Raw genomic sequence first — 17,876 nt, forward strand, 5'->3', positions numbered from 1 at the left:
GTTAAACAAAATAACAATTTACTCCAATCATCCTGTTCAAAAGTTTACACCCCCCTGGCTCTTAATGTATTGTGTTACCTTCTGGAGCATCAGAGAATGTTTACACCTTATGTAATAGCTGTGTACGAGTCCCTCAGTCATCCTCAGTGTGAAAAGATGGATCTCAGCATCATACAGCCGCAGATCAAATATACAGAAGATGCCAGAAAAGTAAAGAATGTGCAGGACCTGGAGGATTTTTCTGAAGAACAGTGGACAGTTTAACTGCTCAGGACAAACAAGGGACTCGTGAACAACTCTCACAAAACATAAACACAGTCATGGATCATCCAGGTAACGACACTGTATTAATAATCAAGGGTGTGTAAACTTTTGAACTGGGTAATTTTTATAAATTCAGCTATAATCTTGTCTTGTGGACTATATGTAAACATCTGTTATGTGAAATAGCTTATTCAGGACAGGACTTAAAAAAAAGATTGTTTAAATAAATAAAAACATTATGATCTGTCTGATTTTGTTAAAAGTATTATGATTTAGCGGATTCTGCAAAGGGTATGCACACTTTTGGGCACAACTGTGGGTGTGAGATTATACATACATACATGCACACATACACACACACACACACACACACACACACACACACACACACACACATACATACACACACAGTATCTCACAAAAGTGAGTACACCCCTCACATTTTTGTAAATATTTGATTATATCTCTTCATGTGACAACACTGAAGAAATGACACTTTGCTACAATGTCAAGTAGTGAGTGTACAGCTTGTATAACGTGGAACCTGGTGGAACCTGTCCTGTTAAACCGCTGTATGGTCTTGGCCACCGTGCTGCACCTCACTGTCAGGGTCAGGGTCTTGGCAATCTTCTTATAGCCTAGGCCATCTTTATGTAGAGCAACAATTCTTTTTTTTTTCAGATCCTCAGAGAGTTCTTTGCCATGAGGTGCCATGTTGAACTTCCAGTGACCAGTATGAGGGAGTGTGAGAGCGATGACACTAAATTTAACACACCTGCTCCCCATTCACACCTGAGACCTTGTAACACTAACAAGTCACATGACACCAGGGAGGGAAAATGGCTAATTGGGCCCAATTTGGACATTTTCACTTAGGGGTGTATTCACTTTTGTTGCCAGCGGTTTAGACATTAATGGCTGTGTGTTGAGTTATTTTGAGGGGACAGCAAATTTACACTGTTACACAAGCTGTACACTCACTACTTTACATTGTAGCAAAGTGTCATTTCTTCAGTGTTGTCACATTAAAAGATATAATCAAATATTTACTAAAATGTGAGGGGTGTACTCACTTTTGTGAGATACTGTGTATATATATATAGAGAGAGAGAGAGCCTATATATATTTGCGATCTTGAAAAGTGGGCTCATTATTATTCTGTACTGCGACTCTGAATGGAGCAGATGCTTTCAGTTTGTAGCAACTGAACTAAATGGTTTTTATATAAAAAAGCAAGATGACAGTGGGGGTGGTGCCATGGGGGGCAAGGGTAATCGCTGTATGGCCGAACAGAACACCAACTATCACAGTAAGCCTAACTCTTTGTAAATATATGATGCCTTTTTTGCAACTATCTTTCTCATATTAGCTCTCTTTTCTTCACCCATGTTGATAAGGAAGCTTCCCTTTCTCTGCCTCCTTCAGTTTTTCTTTAATTTTCTGCCCTCTCTCTCTGTATTTGGCATCGTGCCTTTACTGCCTATATAACATACATATAATATAACAGGTTTACTTGCATGTCTGGAAATTTAATGAACTTGAGTGACCAGTACTTACCATCACATTCCTTCTCAATCAGTTTGAAAACTACCGGTGATAAGCATCTAAAATACTGATAATATTTGGAAAAGGTTAGCAGAAGAGTTAGCGGTTGAAGTGAGATGCATCGCGATATTCGGAGTTGCATTGCATCCAATAAGATGGCAGCATGCAGTAGCACAGTGGCTTCACGAGCTCCCGGTTCAGCTCTTAGTGTTTCGCCGGTTTTTCTGGCTATAGTGAAGGATAGTGAGGGTATGTGTGCAGGGAGGTGTGTGCAATACACCCCAATCGAACTCTGTGAAATTAACAGCGGATATGAAGCAAAACTACCACAGAACCTGAAATCAGAGCTGGGCAGGATGAAGCTTCTGAGGACAGTGGCATGGCGTTGCAACATACGCCGGCTCAGAGACAGGAGGAAGCGGTGCGCTCGGACGCAGAAAAGGGGCAAGAGAGCCAGCCTGCAGGCTAAGCTAAAGGCTAACAACAACAGACTTGTGATTCCGTCTCTTTTTTAGCCAATGTTCAGGTGTTGGATAACAAAACGGATTTTCTAAGGCTGTGAGTGAATGTGTACAAGGAGCTGAGGAACTGCTGTGTACTTTTATTGATGGACACATGGCTTAAATGCAATGTACCGAACTCTGTGCTCCAGATTAGCGGCATGCTACTCCACAGAGCTGAAAAGAGTTCCCTCTCATAGCCCTGTTGTGAAACCAATACAAAAGTCAATCACAGTGTGGCCCAGTAATGCTGCCTCTGTGCTTCAATGCTGCTTTAAGAGTACTGATTGGCATGTCTTCAGGGAAGCAGCGACAAATGCTGGAGAGGTGGATCCGGAGGAGTATGCATCTGCTGTCACCAATTACATCAGTAAGTGTGTGGATGATTTTACTACTACGAGAACAATAAATATCCTCCCTAACCAGAAGCACTGGATGACTCCAGGGGTCAGATCTCTTCTGAAAGCATGAGCTGGAGCATTCAGGAATGGTGACACTGAAGTGCTTAGAGTAGCAACGAGAAACTTGAGAACCGGCATTAAAAGAGCCAAGGCTGAATATGCTTTTAAGATACAGAGTCACTTTTCTACAAATGACCCCCAGAGCATGTGGGCTGGCATAAAGAGCATCAATGATTACAACAGAAGAAACACTGAATGCCCTAGTGACCCGTCTCTTCCTGATGCTCTCAACGCTTTTTATGCTCGCCATGAGGATTCTAACACCACTCCTAGCGCTAGACTCACTATACCACCTGGTGAGCAGCCACCCAGTGTAACCACAGACGATGTTAGGAGGGTCTTGCAGAGAGTCAAGCTACGGAAAGCTGCAGGCCCAGATAACATCCCAGGCAGGGTCCTGAAAGACCCTGTCTTTAACAACTTGTTAAATATCAGCTATCAGAGGTACTGACTGACATCTTTAACATCTCACTTTCTAAAGCAGTTGTACCATCATGCTTCAAATCTGCCACCATCACCCCTGTGCCTAAGACCACTACATTGTCTTGGTTGAATGACTATCGTCCGGTAGCACTCACCCCGATAGTGATGAAGTTCTTTGAGCAGTTGGTTATGACTCAAATCAGTGAGAAAATTGATGCCAGCATTTACCATAATCAGTATGCATACAGATTGAACAGGACCATTGCAGATGCTGTCTCATCGGTTGTACATCTGCCCCTCACCCACCTTAAGAGCAAAGACACCTATGCGAGACTGCTCTTTCTGGATTTTTCTGCTTCTAATATGATCATTCCACAGACACTGATACATAAACTGGATACTCTTGTACTAAGCTCTTCGCTATACAACTGGGTACTGGACTTTTTAACTAAAAGAAGACAGTCTGTAAAGATCCATAACATTATTTCCTCCCCCAGTGTTCTCAACAGAGTAAAATCAGAGCACATCCCCCTGATTAGACGCCACTCGTGCCGTTTTTCCACCGGGGGGGTATTCCAGAAAGCAGGGTTAACTTACCATCCCACAAACCCTGAACTCTCGGTTGATTAACCCAAACCTGGCTTACTCTGAGCATGATGGTTCCAGAACACCGGTTAGGAGTAAGTTCAATCAAACTCCAATTGGTAACTCAGAGTTAATGCGCATGCACAGCGAGTACATAAAGACATTATCAATGGATCGCTGATTTCAGGAGTCACTATGGAAACCCATGGCAAAAAAAGTGAGCTGCATACTTCAGTGAAGCAGAGTTATAGGTTTTAATACATGTTTATGAGGAATATAAGCCATTTATACAAAAAATTAACCTCTGCATCAATTTCTTCATTGTATATACTAATAATACAATAGGATTTATATTTTATCAGGTGTAATCCTTCTGGACCCAGAAGAACTTGGAACCAAGTTAAAATTAACCACAAGAAAGATAATATTTCATAAACTAATTGTAATCTAACTAATTGGACCAACCTTCTATAATAACCTTTCTCTAGGTTCTATATAGCCACAGGAAGAAGTCAGAGGCCTATAAAATGGCTGGGGGACCACCAGCACCTTCTCTCAGTCCGGCTGAAGAGCTGGAGCTTAATCCAGGGGGCAGTTCCAGGGGGCAGTTCATCAGAATCAGCTATGCCCCATGATATAAGTGGCTTGGTAAAATGTATGTGTAGCATATTAGTAGTTAAAACTTGTTTTTTTGTTTTTTAAGTTTCCAGTGATTTATCCTTAAACAATCAAGATGACCATAAACTCTGCCACGGTCTAAAAAATGAATTTTAAAATAATTGTTTATTGGCACTGTTTCACTTGTGTATTATGCATGTTTATTTTATTTTACTGCATATGGTGTGTACTGTAATATTAATTGTAATGCCCCTACTAGATGTTCCTTATGTCTTTGTATATTAGTTGTATTTGTTTGAGAACATACATGATTTAATTTTCTTACAGTTGCTGATGGACATGTCATATTAATAAACCCTCCTGCAACAGAACATCCTGCTACAGGTGAAAGTGATTATTGTCTTCAGGTATTGTTTCTGTTTTCTAGACCAAACATCATTAGTAATGTGCACTGTAGGATGACGATGAAGAGACCACCTCTGAGGTACAAAATGAAGATGATGGGAGGGCCACAGAAGTTTAACATATAATGCATTTCCCTTTATTTATTAATTTTTTTAAAGAGTGATTATTAAAACTTTGTCATTGTCCCCTTAAAGATTATGGTAATACCTGTACAGAGGAGGGTCCATCTACCTCCACACAGAATCTTGGCAATGTAAAAAATAGTTTGCAGTTGACCTGATTAAAATTATTTGGTCTGTGTATGTATTACAGACATTCATAATGTTAATTATATTGAATTATCATTCTGTCTTCCTGCAAAGGAGCAGAATAAGGTTCATCTTCAAAGGCAAATTAGAAAAAGTGACATGGAAATGGACTTCTACAACTTCAAATGGAGGAAAAAAAGCTGAACATAAAAAAGTCCAGACTTGAAAGTTAATTGCTGAAGCACTGGTTGAAGGTGGACAAAGTGTTTACCTAATGATTATTATTATTATTATTATTATTATTATTATTATTATTATGTGAATTATTGTTAAATGGTAAAGCAATGAATTCAAATGTCTTTTTCAATTACAGAAAATTAAGAAACAATGAACCTCAACTGTTCACTTTGTGCATTAGTCATTTAATTAGAAATTAATTGGGCAGATCACATCCTGAAACACCTTGCAATCTCTTTGCTTCACTGAGTTCCTCTTGCCATCTTCATCAATGGTTCATCATGGTTTATGGGCAGGGAACTGCCCAAACTTTTGTAGGAACCATTTGAGTGCAGGGCTGTACTGTATGAATGGTTCTACACCCTGTTTCCTTTTCCACATGCTCTCCATCACCCATGTTATATACACAAAACTCCCTGTGGCAAAAACTGAAGGGCATAAAATGTGCTCAGTGTTAAGCACTGATCCACGATGTGTCACGTTAACGATGTGAGGTTTCAAAATATTATGTTAACGATTCTCGCGAAAAAAGGTAACACTCCCGCAAATATTCATCTGGGTATGAAAAAGATTTCGTATAATCTGTGCTTCCTCGTCCACTGGATCTTCTTTAAAAGGGCACGCTACTCTCCATCAGCTCTCTGACAAAAACTAACCCTGGAACATAACCTGCTCCGGACCAGGTTATGTTCAGAGAGTAAGTTGCTATGGCAACTTACATACCCTGAAAGTTACCTCCGTTTTTGGAACCGAAAGTTGAGGTTATCCATTTACTCTGAATAAACTTACCCAGGTAAGTCACATAACCTGCTTTCTGGAATACCCCCTGCTTTCTGGAATACCCCCTGCTGTTCTGCTCATCAGTGTATGTGATGAAGCCAATGTCCCAGAACAGAGTCCATATGTCACGGTTTCCCCTTTAAGCAACGCGCTGGAGAGCATGTGGGTGAACGTGCACGAGCAAGGTGCGCGAGCACCTGCTTTTCGTATGTTGACAATCGTGACATTGTGTACACTGGACACGTGCTTTTATTATGTTTCTGTTATGTCTCCTCCATGTTCTGTCATTGACTGCTGTTTAGTGTGTGTCTAGATTGCTGTCAGCCATCAGCAATCAACATGCTGATTGTGCTTGTATATATACCGCGGGTCTCCAAGCACACGGCGCGGAATATTAGATTAGATACGATAGAGTAGATTAGTTTAGATTCCACACGATAGTTAATCACAGTCATAGTCATAGTTATTGTCCATGTTAGATTAGTCTGTTTAGTTCGCGCAGGTTTTTCCGCTCCCAGTTAGTAGTCATAGTTTATGTTTCTTGTTTTGTTTCTCGACCCTGTTTTCCATGACCACGACATTGATATCTGCCTTGCCCAGTTTATGTCTGTTTGCTGATCACCTGACCTTTGCATGTTTCTGGATTACGTTTTGGGATTTACTTGCCTGTGTCTCTCTTCAATAAAACTGTAAAACTGCAATTGCATCCGTCCCTATCTGTGTTACGTCTCGAGATGTGACACCATGACATCAAAATTAATCACTTTGCTCCATCCATTGCCGCTTCTGTTCATCTCTCTCTTTTAGGTCCCTGTATTCCTTTTTAATTTTTTTTTTTAATTTGTTGACCACTTGATCGGCGGAACAGCTACATCCTAAGGTGGCCATTTCCCCTGCTATCTCCTCATAATAATAATAATAATAATAATAATAAACTTTATTTTATAAAGCACCTTTAAACGCAGCTTCTCAAGGCGCTGTACACAAAATAAGCAGTACACAGAAAAATAACACATATAAAAGTTAATAAGAACAACAACATTAATAACAATAATAATAATAATAATAATAATAATAATAATAATAATAATAATAAAAGAAGACATCAGCAGTCAAATGCAAGTTTAAAAAAGTGTGTCTTAAGTTGAGCTTTAAAAACGCCAAAGCTGAGCTTCCCTGAGTTCAGGAGGAAGAGAGTTCCAAAGTGAAGGAGCAGAGACAGAAGTCCTGTCACCCAGAGATTTTAAGTATGTTTGTGGAATAGTTAACAGATTACACTGTGAGGAGCACAGTCTGCAATTTGGGGTGTAAGGAATTAATTTGTAACCAGCAGAAGCGATTACTGACCCAGGCGAACAGTAACTGGTAAGTGTTTCTTTCTGGATTTTTTAGTTGAAACTAGTTTTAGCACCAATTGTCAGATAGAAGCTGTAATTGTGCTTCCTTGTTGCTACGAGCTGTATACTTGTTGCTAGATTAAAGCAAATTCCGGTATTCAGATTCGGTTTCGGTCGGGAGTCGCTCGTTCATGCGACTACTCTTTGTGTTGCTAATTAAAGAGGCGTGCTCAGCTGAAACACATCAGTATTTATTAATTAAGAAACGCTGAGGCAGAAGTGTCAGCCCTTGTCGTGTGAAGACCGGGCTCGTGTAAAGACCTGCGAGTCTACCTGCGCGAGTCCACCACAAGTGCTGCTAAGTATACTTTTTTCTCCCTTTATTCCTCTTGCTGTTACCTGTTTACACACACTAACATGTGTCATCAGTATATCCCTGTTATTTGCCACAGGCGCAGACCGTGGCATTCTCCCAGAAACGTACGCAACTTGGCCAACCTGTGCTCTCTGAATGCGGCCTCTGCAGGTTCCCTCTCGTTCTCAATCCGACTTTGGAACTGCCAATCTGCTGTCAACAAGGCAGATTTCATTCCTGCATTTGCAACCCACTCCAATCTCAGTGTGCTGGCTCTGACTGAGACCTGGATCCATGCTGAGAACACTGCCACACCCACTGCCCTGGCCTCCATCTTCAACTTCTCCCATACCCCATGCCCCAACAGACGGGGGGTGGTACAGGTTTGCTTCTCTCCAAAACATGGAAATTTACCTGTCTTTCTCCCTCTTGCTCATACACTTCCTTTGAATGTCATGCTGTTAGTCACTGACCCTGCCAAAATGCACTTTCTTGTTGTATACTGTCCTCCAGGTCAACTGGGGAAGTTCATCGATGAATTTGACACGCTACGGTCCACCATCCCAGATGATGGAACTCCGCTTCTGGTCCTCGGTGATTTCAACATTCATCTAGACAAGCCACATGCAGCTGACTTTCTTGCTCTCCTTCCCACATTTGACCTCAAGCAGTTCATCACACCAGCAACCCACAAAGCCGGCAAACAGCTTGACCTCATCCTCACACGTAATTGCGCCACACATAATCTTTTCATTACTCCTCTCCATACCTCTGACCATTTCTTTATCCAGTTCTCTATTTCTCTCCCCTCACCCCCTTCACTGTCTCCTCCCTCTAGCTCTTTTCGTCGCAATCTTCACTCCCTCTCCCCCTCACATTTCTCCTCCGTTGTCACAACCTTACTTTCCTCTGATAGCCACCTTTCCTCACTTGACTTAAACACCGCAACAGACATGCTATGTTCCACCCTAACATCTTCTCTTGACAGCATATGCCCCCTAACCTCCAGACCTGCTCGCACATCACTCTCTAGTCCTTGGCTCTCAGAAGCTCTGCGTAACAACCGGGCCAAACTAAGAGCATCTGAAAGGAAATGGCGCAAATCAAACAACTCAAATGACCTAACCAATTACCAGACACTTCTCTCCTCTTTTTCCAATAGCATCTCCATTGCTAAAGCCACATACTACCAATAGAAGATTGGTAGTTCTCCCAACACCCGCATTCTCTTCAAAACCTTTTCCTCTCTTCTCTGTCCACCTCCTCCCCCTTCCCCTGCCTCTCTTACTGCAGATGACTTTGCCACTTTCTTTTCCAACAAGGTTACATCAATCAGTTACCAGTTCTCAACCCCAGACATGCATAGACCGGCTCCTCCTCCATGTAACTGCCAACTGACTTCCTTCTCTCCCCTCTCAGAGTCTGATGTCTCTGTGCTGTCCCACAACCTGTCCTCTTGACCCTATCCCTTCTCACCTTCTTCAGTCCATCTCTCCCACACTATTACCTGCACTCACACACATCTTTAACACATCCCTCTCTACTGGCACATACCCTACCTCATTTAAGCAGGCCCGGGTTACCCCACTGCTTAAAAAAAACATCACTTAACCCTGCTGTAGTTGACAACTACAGGCCTGTTTCCCTCCTCCCTTTTCTTTCCAAAACTCTTGAAAGAGCCATTTTTAATCAACTCTCCAATTTTATTACACAGAACAACCTCCTGGACATCAAGCAGTCTGGCTTCAAGAGCAACCACTCCATGGAGACTGCTCTGCTTTCCATCACTGAAGCCTTACGACTAGCAAGAGCAACCTCTACATCATCTGTCCTAATCCTACTTGACCTCTCTGCTGCTTTCGACACTGTGAACCATCAGATCCTCCTGTCAACTCTCTCCAGCCTGGGCATCACTGGAACGGTTCTGCGCTGGGTGGAATCCTATCTCTCTGACAGATCCTTCAAGGTATCATGGAGGGGAGGTATTTCTGAAACTCAGCAACTCACAACTGGCGTTCCACAGGGGTCAGTTCTGGGTCCACTCCTCTTTTCTATCTACACTACATCTCTAGGGCAGGTGATTGAGTCTCATGGCTTCTCATATCATTGCTATGCTGAAGACACCCAACTCTATTTGTCCTTCCAGCCTGACGATCCATCCGTCTCTGCACGCATCTCTGCTTGCCTGTCAGACATCTCGGTCTGGATGAGGGAACACCATCTTAAGCTTAACCTGGCAAAATCTGAGCTTCTCATCATCCCAGCCTGTCCCTCAATCAACCACAACCTCACTGTACAGCTCAGCCCACTCACACTCATGCCAACCAGGACGGCCAGGAACCTTGGGGTGATTCTTGATGACAGCTTGACCTTTACAGACCACATCTCAACAACTGCAAGGTCCTGTAGGTTCATCCTGTACAACATCAAATAAATTTGACCCTACCTCACCAAACAGGCTACACAGATACTAGTCCAGGCTCTTGTTATCTCTAAACTGGACTACTGCAACTCACTACTTTCAGGCCTCCCACCCAGCTCCATCAAACCCCTTCAGATGATTCAGAATGCTGCAGCGCGCCTCGTCTTCAACCAGCCCAAGAGAACCCATGTCACACCCCTCTTCATCTCCCTCCACTGGCTTCCTGTACCTGCCCGCATCAAATTCAAGACCTTGATGCTCACCTACAAGACCTTGTCCGGAACAGCACCCTCCTACCTCAACTCTCTCCTGAAGGCCTACGTTCCCTATCGCAATCTGTGATCGATTAGCGACCGACGTTTAGTAGTTCCCACTCAGCGTGGCGCAAGGTCCCTTTCCAGAACCTTCAAACTAACTGTTCCTCAGTGGTGGAATGAACTTCCAACCTCAATCCGGACCGCAGAATCTTTCACCATCTTCAAAAAACGGCTAAAGACCCACCTCTTCCGTGAACACCTAACCAACTAATAAAAAAAAAAAATTGCACTTACACCTCTACTCTGTGCACTTTGCTTCTTCTGGAACTCAATTAAAGATCTTGTATGGTAGCACTACTTGTATTGTTCTCTGCTTGATATATCGCTTTGCTTGTATTTTTCTCATTTGTAAGTCGCTTTGGATAAAAGCGTCTGCTAAATGAATAAATGTAAATGTAACCAGATAAGTAATGAGGAGCCAAGCCATGTAGTGCCTTGTATGTCAACATCATATCTTAAAATTGACACGGAACCTGACCGTGAGCCAGTGTAAGGACTTCAGAACAGGAGTAATATGATTGCATGTCCTGGTCCCAGTCAGGATCCTGGCAGCAGAGTTTTGTACATATTGTCGTTAATTGATTGTGGATTTAGAAACTGTGGCTAAAACGGGATTACAATAATCCAACCGAGTGACAACAAATGAGTTAATCAGCTTTTCAGCCACAGAGAAGTTTAGCATTGGACACAGTCTTGCTATATTTCTGAGGTGAAAAAAGGATGCTTTAACAGTGCTCAAAAAGTATCAAATGTAAGGCTGGTATCAAAAATTACTCCAAGGTTCCTAATCTTACTTTGGGTCTCTAGAACAGAGCCATCAACAGAGACAGTGGAGCAGCTTTGAGAATTTGATGACGGGAGCCTATAAACATAACTTCAGTTTTCCTGCTGTTCAGGCACAGAAAGTTATTATTCATCCATGTTTTTATCTCAAAAATACATTCAGAAATACAAGAAAACAAACATCAAAGTTTTCACCAGATTTTGAGTGAATGTAGATTTGGGTATCATCAGCATAAAAGTGATAATGGAGGCCGAGCGATCGCAGCAGCTGCCCAAGTGGAGATAAATAATTATTGAAAAGTAAAAGGCCTAAAACCGAACCCTGAGGAACACCAATGAGTACAGAGCTAATGTAATCACCCAAAGAAATAAACTGGGAACGGTCAGTAAAATAGGATTTAAACCAGTTTAAAACTGTCCCAGACACACCAAAAACACTTTCAAGGCAGGAAAGTAAAAGACCATGATCCACAGTATCGAAAGCAGCTCAAAGATCAAGAAGAATAAGAATGGAAGTAGCGCCAGAATCAGAGGCCATCAACAAGTCATTGGTAACTTTGACCAACACCGTTTCAGTGCTGTGAAGTTTACAAAAGCCTGACTGAAGGGGTTCAAAGAGGTTATTAAGTGTAAGATGATTATATAGTTGAGAGGCAACAACACGCTCAAGTATTTTTTGCCAAAAATGGAAGATTTGAAATGGGACGAAAATTGTTAAAATCATCCACGGAAACATTTTCTTTCTTTGGTACAGGTGTAACAGCAGCAGACTTTAGTACTGCTGGAACAACCCCAGTCTCCAATGATTCATTTATAATACCGAGGATAGCAGGGCACCAAACATCGAAGTACGATTTAAATAGGCTTGTGGGAATTGGATCCAGCAAGCAAGTGGTTGATTTCATGCTGGATACCTCCCTTGTGAGAGCCTCAGAATCAAGCAGTGAGAATTGAGTGAAAGAAACACCAGTGAACCCAGATGGACGAAGGAGTGAAGAGGCAGAGTCAGGTGTGACAGAAATTTCTTTGCGAACATTATCAACCTTAGAATTAAAAAACTGAAGAAAAGAATTACATAGCTGCTGAGAAACAGGCAAAGTGGTAACAGCATTAACTTGAAACAATCTGTTTATGGTTTGGAACAAGTGTCTGGGATTATTTTGATTGTTTACAATAGCCTGAGAGAAGTAAGATGATCTTTCAGTCTCCATTAGTGTTCGATAATCACCCAGAAGATCCTTCCACACTTGATAGTAGACAGTAAGGCGCCATTTACGCTCCATTTTCTGACAAGCAGCCTTTCTAGAGCGCAGATTGTCATTATACCAGGGGGCAGAGCAGGCGAATGTGACCTTACGTGACCTTAGAGGAGCAAAAGAGTCAAGATTAGCAGCAAGAGCAGAATTTAACCGCAGAACTTTCTCCTCCAGCGATGAGGGATGCAGATCACTTAAGGTGGTAACAACAGAATTGGAGAAAACTGTCTGATCAATAGACTTCCACTTCCGGAAGGTTACTGTTCGGATGGTAGGCTCACTTGGATAATACAGTTCCAGATTAAAAAAGACAGCTGAATGATCTGACAGTCCAATGTCAATAGATGAAAACTGCAATCACGAGATCCAGGATGTGGCCCTTGTTATGAGTCGGGTCAGTTACAAACTGTGTGAAGTTAAAACAAATCAATTAACAATCATATATGCTTTTTTTTCTGATGCTACTTTCCAATTTGTCTTGACTTTCTCTCGTTGAACAGATGGTAAGGAGAGCATTGATCTCTTCTGCCAACCACTGTAGAACCAACATGTTTAATCTTAATGTTTACCACAACTCTGAAAAAAGCTTTGTAGTGAAAGCTCCGCCTATTGATGTCACCAGTGCACTTGCTCGAGACCAGCAAGGTTTAAGCACCGGTGTGGTTCCAGGAATTGGGCATCGGCCCAGGGTTTTTTTGTGTGGAGCTCCGGCTCCAGCCCTGGTGGAAATGATCTATCAGTCAATGCATGGACACTTCCACAACCGAAATATAATTATCTCCTATAAATGACACTTTTTGCTGTCAGAATAGTTCCACATTTTATTCAGTAATGTCACATGATCACTGAGAGAGAACACTTCACCATTTATACATCAGATTATTCATATTTTTAAATATTTATCTGAACACTCAGCATTACATACCATGCTCTGACTCTTTAAAATTGAATTCCTCCAGTCTCACACTGACAAGGAAATCCTCTACACTTTCTTTATAAATAAACACTTTAAACTGAATTTTATTCACCAGGCTTGGATGAGATGTGATGAAGTTACTGAGAGTAGGCATGTGGAGCTGGTGAATGGTGTTTAATGACTGTGTGTATGTTAACGTGTACAGACGTACAGCTGTGATTGAGAAGTGATGGATAGAGATGGAAGCCACTTCTGCAGCACAGTTGAGGAGACAATGCAGGAATGAACAACCTCCCTCACAGAAACTGGGATTTATAAAGAAATACTTGGTGTGAAATTGGGCGTATATTTACAGAAGCTTTGCCCCATGTGTAGAGCCATCAGTAACAATTTAGAAACAGCAGGAATTAGCGGCACCCTGTGGATGTGTTGAGAATTACAGCTAAATGTACAAATCACTGCTTTACACTTAACGTGAAACAGGCTTTAAATAAAGATGAGTTGTATGAGTTGTGGCTATGTTTTACATTTAATATACACTAATAATGAATGAGAAGCGTTCTGGCTTGGAGGTACTGCAATAAAATCAGGGGAGGATTGGCAACAACTAGCCCCAGTTTTGATACACCAAATTTTAACTGACATGTTTCTCGATCAATCAATTAAAAACAAACAAACAAACAAACAAACAAAACAATCTGTTCATTTGTATTGTTTGTGTCGCTGCAGCTGAGATGATCTGCTGAATATCCTGAATATCTGTATATAAACTATATCATGCCGGGGTTAGGAAAAAAGGACCTCATAAGACTGGCACACCGGGAACGTTCCCGAACTTCCCAATGGCCAGTCCGCACCTGAATAAAACTGATAGGTTACTAAAACTCCTCAACATCCCACTCACAATAACTACTGAATATATTTTATTTTGCTTTTCAAGGAAATTTACGATGAAATCCGAGAAACTTTCTGCAAAACGCAGTAGTTTTTACACTTCTCCTCCTCCTCCTCTCCTCCTCCTCCTCTCCTCCTCTTCTTCTTCTCCTCCTGCACCTTGAACCGGGAAGGAAGGAGGGAGAAGTTTGAACTCCGAGTGGAGTAGAAGTAAACAGAGTTTTTAACCTTCACACGGTGAGTTCATCACAGATATTATAATACATTAATGTTATATAAATATTACAGCACAGTTTAAACGACTGAGATGAGTTTATGTGTTAATACAGAGCTGAACTTTTAATAAACTCGTCGTGAAGAGTTTGTGTAAAATGTCCGCTGTGGAGAAAAAAACACCGACAGTAAATAGTTGTGTACATTGCTGTATAGAAATACCGGCTTCTTATTTTAGTAGTGTTTACTGTTTTTATTGGTTTTGATACTAAATGTGAAACGGTGATGTATTTACTAGAGAAAATATCGCTAAAGTATTGATGTCTCAGGATAAACAATACAATAGATTGGGTGTAACCTGGCCAGGAAACTGAGGGATGAAGATTTAATTTTTTCAGCCTGGGGCTCGAGCCCCTGCCCTTTTTCTAAATGACTTAAAATTGCCCCTCTCAACATTAATTAATAAACAATTATATTATGTAAAGCATTTGAATGCAAATTAACACGAGAGCGTGCACAAAACATTAGCAAATGAATCACAAGAAAGTCGGAGAATGTTCCTATGTATTTGTCCGACTCGAGTCTGCAGTACATGGGCGTAACCACGCATTCTTTGGAGGGCGTGTCTCCCCCCAATGTTGAGGAAATACCAATCTGCCCCCCAAATGTACAGTACAAAATATTTTCTATATGTCCCCATTTAATGAACTCTGCCAACGGATCTGTCTTTTCTTCATCTATTCTATTTATTTATGTCTATTCCTTTTTAATATATTTCCGTTTGTTAAGGAAAATAGATGTGTGCCCCCCCTCCAATTGTACACTTGGTTGCGCCCAAACTCAACACAACACAAGTTTGGTGATATTTGAACAGCTCAGTCTGTAAGAAATGGAGATAGCAGACAAGTGTAGACAAGTGCAGCAGAACATTCAAGCTTTTTTCAGACAGTCAGTAACTAGATCCCTAAATAGTAGGGAACCTTAGCTTAGTGTAGAAACATCATACCATGGCTTGCTTTGTTCTTAAGAACGGCAGTTAACTTTTGATATTATTCACACCCACGAAGTAGGCTAGGCTAACGTGAGTTTCAGTTTTTGACCATTAACGTTACATTCATACTTGGACCCCCCCCCCCCCACCCCCTGCGTCAACAGGTGGACAGGTATGCTGAAACAGGTATGAGGGCGTGTCACTACATTTGTGGATGGTAATACTGTAGTTGCGTTTTATTTCATAATGTTTAAATTTTCTTTTAAAGATTCTTTGGATTCATCTCTCCACTAAAAGTTTTTGTTCTAATTATTTTTATAAATGTAAAAATAAAATGCCCTTAGTTTATATTAGTAGTATCATTCTCGTATTCATTATTGTGACCACACACAGTCTGTTTACAACGTCGACCAGGGTGATAAGAATATGGAGTTAAATTAAAGTTAGTAAAGTAGTTAAAGTAGTAAAATTAGCTCTTTGGTGATATAGCCCTTTTTGACATTCGAGCCCCTGAGGAACTCTCTGCACGTTCCTGTCCACACATTCATGACTTAATTAACATTCACAAAATACGACTTACAACAGAGCCCCTAAGGGGATATTGTGGTGAAAAAAATGAGACGGGAGGAAAATTTTTATTTCTGTGGTTTTGCGTTCCCCTGAGAAACTTTTTTTTACATTCTCTCGCAAAACTTTGTGTTCCCCCATGGTTGAGTCCGTACAAAAGGTACTTCTGGTTTAATTTCTCGCTGGTAGCATGGCAGTAGTTTAAACATAACACCATCACAATGGAGCTGTTCATAGAGTTTTATTTTGAGCTTGGACTCCAGGAAAATAAATAAAGTCATTGGTTAGTTCAAGGTGGATTTTACACACTTAACGGTTATAGCGCCAATAAACTACACGGCCAACGCAGTTTAAAGTTCTACACAATGATCATTATAAATAAATAAGTAACAAAACCAACACACATCAGGGTCAGTTTTTATATGTATGCTTTTACATTAAAAATCGATCAAGTTTAAAGAGACACTATAAAGTATTAAGCCAAATAGAAGAAAATTCTTAAAATGATTTTTATCTTTTTTTTTATAAATCAAGTATGCATGTTCTCACCTGTGCAGGGCTGCTGGTGGTGTTGTGTCTCAGACATGGAGTCCTGCAGAGTTCCTCACCATGTCCTGCTTTTAATCATCTTCATGTTCATCACAGGTGAGTGTGATTTCAGTCTCACTGCTCACACTGGACTCAGCTAGTTCCTCTTACAGTCTTCCAAACCTCTATTAAACATGTTTCAGGATTCATTTCATTTACTTCCTCAGGATTTAATTCCAGAGTTCAGGGGGTCAAAGTGAGAAAATTGTTACTGCAGTGGTTTTAATCATTTCTTTTAAGAAACAAACCTGATTTATAGGAGAGAGTTACTGCGTCATCAAATATAAGAACCAATCAGGTTTGATATGCAAATACAGGCCGAACAACAGCAGTGTGCAGATGTGGCCATTACTAATGCGTGAGAAAGAACATGATCCTGCAGTACGCCGTGGTACACTGCGGTACGTCACTCAGTCTGCGCTGGTGGGATAAGACCGTTAGGTGGCAGTCGTGTCAGATTCTTTGAGCAAACACTGATTCTGAAGGTGTAGTGAACATGAGACACGGTTGTTGGTACCAGGATGAATAATGTAAAGGGGCATTTATAGTATCGGGTGGAGCACACACTTATCACTTTATCTACATGTTACAGTATGTTATATAAAAGCTAAGTCTCTCTAAGTTTCTGATATTTGACCACTGTTTTCTGGTACGGAGAAGTTTGTTCTTATTTTTTATTTTTATTTTTTTATTTTATTTTTATTTTTTTATTTTTTTAGTCTTTAATTTATTTATTAATTTTCATATGGTTCATTTACATGTGAATCATTTTCATGAGATTCATATTCATGAGATTCATATTCAAGTGATACATTTACATGTGATTCATTTACTAATTTGTTTCTCTTTAAATCCAGTTTTAGACTGTGATATTACAGAGGTCTTTCCAGATTATTACTTGCTACACTGTATGAGAGAACCCCAGTAAAATTGCCTGAATTCTATAATATAATTTGTTCACCATGTTAGGTTTAAATCCTCTAAAAACAGATTCGCAATTAAATAACATTACTCTGTTCCAATTCACATCCTTCAAAGCATTGGCATGTTCTGCTTACTCTCACAATCCTCCAAACACCCACACACCCAAAGTCTCCATAAACAAATGAGACAGCAGTGTATCCTACAGAAACCGAACGTTGTCCGCAATGTGAAAACAACTCGGAGAGTA

This window comes from Ictalurus furcatus, chromosome 7 (genome assembly GCF_023375685.1).
Source record: "Ictalurus furcatus strain D&B chromosome 7, Billie_1.0, whole genome shotgun sequence".
In the NCBI taxonomy this organism is placed as follows: Eukaryota; Metazoa; Chordata; class Actinopteri; order Siluriformes; family Ictaluridae; genus Ictalurus; species Ictalurus furcatus.